Raw genomic sequence first — 3568 nt, 5'->3', positions numbered from 1 at the left:
AATTTTTATCGTGTTTAGAGCGGGACGAGAGCTTTCCAACGAGACCACCCGCAGCTCCGGGGGCCCCCGGGGGCCCGAGATACAGCGCCGCGAAAGCGAAAAACGCGAATATCTCGGCGAAAACTCGACGGATTCGGCGGGCACCGAGCTCGTTGGAAGCGTCTAGTCGAGACGAACAAAACGGTACCGGTTTGGTGAATTTTGGTGGTGTTTTCGCGGAGATATCGGCCGAAAACCACCGGGCGCGCTTCAAAATGGCGGCCGCCGATGACGTCACGGCCTCGGAACAAAATCGCCCGTATCTCGGGAACGCGAAGACCCAGAGAGCTCAAATTCGGGTGAGGGGGTCCCAGTAGGGCCCTTGCTCGAACCCTGGAGTGACGGGCCTCGGGAGCGCCCCCTACGGGATCGCCGTTCGCTGGGACCCCCGACTTTGGACGGCTGTAACTCGGGGACCCGGGCGAGTTGGACCTCGGGGGTGGGCTCTTTCGAAAGGCCTCGTCCGGCACTACGATCTATTAGAGTTTGGGGAATATTGGGCCGGGGGTTCCCGAGATATAAGCCCGTAAAGGTGCGCCTTTGACCGGGCGTAACTCCCTGGCCCGACGGCCCTCGGGGACGTGGGTGGGCTCGTTGGATAGGCCCCCTCGAGCCCTACGAGCGACCCGAGTTTGGAATTTTTTCGCCGCGTGCTTGTCGAGATATTCGCGAAAAACAAAAAATTTCCCCACCACGCTGCGCTCGTGGCTGACACCCACGTCTCCGACGGGACTCCCGGGACCGCGGGGGGCGACCTGACCGTGCCCGAGAAAGGTGAACCTTCCCGGGACCGCCGCCAGAGCCTCAGGGGCCCCGGAAGTCCCGGCCCACTGCAGGTTTTGGACTCTGAGGCGTTTTTCGGACCGGGAAAAGGGCACCGACTTTGGGCGGCTGTGGCTCGGGGACCCGGCCGCCTAGAGACTCCAAACTCGGGTCAAAGTAGGGTCTCGGTGGGCCCCTTCCGACGAGCCCGCCCCGGAGCTCCGGTGCCCCCCGGTCCCGGAGAAAAGTGGCCCGACGGGACGGCGCGCGCCTCGGAAGGAAAGGTCCCAGGGGCCCGGGGAGGCTGGGTCAGAGGGGGCCCGGAGGGATCCCCCGACCCCCGAAAGGGCGAGACTCTGGGACCTCCCCTTCCCGAGATACGGGCCGCTTTTTCAAAAAGTCCCTCGCGCGTTACCGGGCCTATCTCGGGACCGGGGGGTCCCAGAGGCCGGGGACGGCGGGTGGTGAGGGGACCCCGGGGGACCCTACTTCTCCCGCCGTCTCGAACCCCGGGGACCTCCCGGTCCCGAGATACGGCCACTTCCTGTCCGGATTCGACCGGGCGTAACTCGGAGAGGAGGCCGAGTTGGGGCTCCGGACTCTGGGGGTGGGGGGAGTACGACGAGACCCCCCGACACCGGGCGTAAGGGGGCCGGACTCTGCTCGGTTCCCGAGATACGGTCACTTCCTGTCCAGGTTTGATCGGGCGTATCTCGAAAAGTAAGCCGAGTTGGGACTCCAAACTCTGGGCGTGGGGGGTGCTCGAGGACACCCCCCTGTGCCCAGCGTACGGAGCCCCAACTCGGCTTGGTTCCAGAGATATGCCACCTCAAATTTGGAACTTTGACCGGACCTAACTCGAAAAGTAAGCCGAGTTGGGGCTCCATACTCTGGGCGTGGGGGGTGCTCGAGGACACCCCCCTGTGCCCCGCGTATGGAGCCCCAACTCGGCTTGGCTCCAGAGATATGCCACCTCAAATTCTGAACTTTGACCGGACCTAACTCGAAAAGTAAGCCGAGTTGGGGCTCCATGCTCCGGGCGTGGGGGGTGCTCGATGACACCCCTCTGTGCCCAGCGTATGGAGCCCCAACTCGGCTCGGTTCCCGAGATACGCTCACTTCCTGTCCAGGTTTGACCGGGCGTATCTCGAAAAGTAAGCCGAGTTGGGACTCCAAACTGTGGGCGTGGGGGGTGCTCGAGGACATCCCCCTGTGCCCAGCGTATGGAGCCCCAAATCGGCTTGGTTCCGGAGATGTGCCACCTCAAATTCTGAACTTTGACCGGACCTAACTCGAAAAGTTAGCCGAGTTGGGGCTCCATACTCTGGGCGTGGGGGGACCACTATGAGACCCCCCTGTGCCCAGAGTATGGAGCCCCAACTCGGCTTGGTTCCAGAGATGTGCCACCTCAAAGTTGGAACTTTGACCGGACCTAACTCGAAAAGTTAGCCGAGTTGGGGCTCCATACTCTGGGCGTGGGGGGACCACTATGAGACCCCCCCGTGCCCAGAGTATGGAGCCCCAACTCGGCTTCAGCACTGAGATACACCGGTTCAAACAAATGCACTCTGGTCAACCCTACCTTAAGAGAGTCCCAGTTAGTCCCACCGTTTACCCGGCTCCGGGAACCGGACGATTTGGGGCTCCAGACTCTGGGCGTGGGGGGGCGACCCGCGTCCCCAGAGTTCGGAGGCCCGACTCGGCTCGGCTCCAGAGATACGCCACCTCAAAAGTTGGAACTTTGACCGGACGTAACTATAAAAGTAAGCCGAGTTGGGGCTCCATACTCTGGGCGTGGGGGGTGCTCGAGGAGACCCCCCTGTGCCCAGAGTATGGAGCTCCAATTCGGCGTGGTTTCCGAGATACGCCCGGTCAAACCTGGACAGGAAGTGGCCGTATCTCGGAATCGGAATGTCCCAGGAGCTGGGGACGGTGGGGTCTGAAGGGGCCCTATGGGCCCTCCCCATGCCCGGAGTATGGAGCTCCAAGTCAGTGGAGCACCAACATTTTCAGCGGGTGAATCCCTGTAAAGAATTGGGGATTTTTCATCATATGTGATGAAGTCCCCAATTCCTTACAGGGATTCACCCGCCGAAAATGTCTAAGTCGAAAACAGCATCCCACCTGCAACCGGCCTGGGACCCCCACGACGCCACACCCTCTGCCCGACTCGGAGAACCAGAGCTCCGGGCAGGGACCCACACCTAGGTCCACCCTCCGCCCGACTCGGAAAACCAGAGCTCCGGCCGTGGACACCCACCTTGGTCCACCCTCATACCCGCCTCAGGGAACCAGGGACCCGGCCTGGAACCCCCACGACGCCACACCCTCTGCCCAGAGTGAGAGAACCAGAGCTCCGGGCAGGGACCCCCACCCTGACCCAACCACTGCCCGACTCGGAGAACCACAACTCCGGGCAGGGACCCACACCTAGGTCCACCCTCCGCCCCACTCGGAGAACCAGAGCTCCGGCCGTGGACACCCACCTTGGTCCACCCTCATACCCGCCTCAGGGAACCAGGGACCCGGCCTGGGACCCCCACGACGCCACACCCTCTGCCCAGAGTGAGAGAACCAGAGCTCCGGGCAGGGACCCCCACCCTGACCCAACCACTGCCCGACTCGGAGAACCACAACTCCGGGCAGGGACCCACACCTAGGTCCACCCTCCGCCCGACTCGGAGAACCAGAGCTCCGGCCGTGTACACCCACCTTGGTCCACCCTCATACCCGCCTCAGGGAACCAGGGACCCGGCCTGGAACCCCC

The sequence above is a fragment of the Siphateles boraxobius genome, unplaced genomic scaffold (genome assembly GCF_051911475.1).
Source record: "Siphateles boraxobius isolate OS27281-9 unplaced genomic scaffold, OSU_SipBor_1 107, whole genome shotgun sequence".
Taxonomy (NCBI): domain Eukaryota; kingdom Metazoa; phylum Chordata; class Actinopteri; order Cypriniformes; family Leuciscidae; genus Siphateles; species Siphateles boraxobius.
This window is presented reverse-complemented; position numbering follows the sequence as displayed.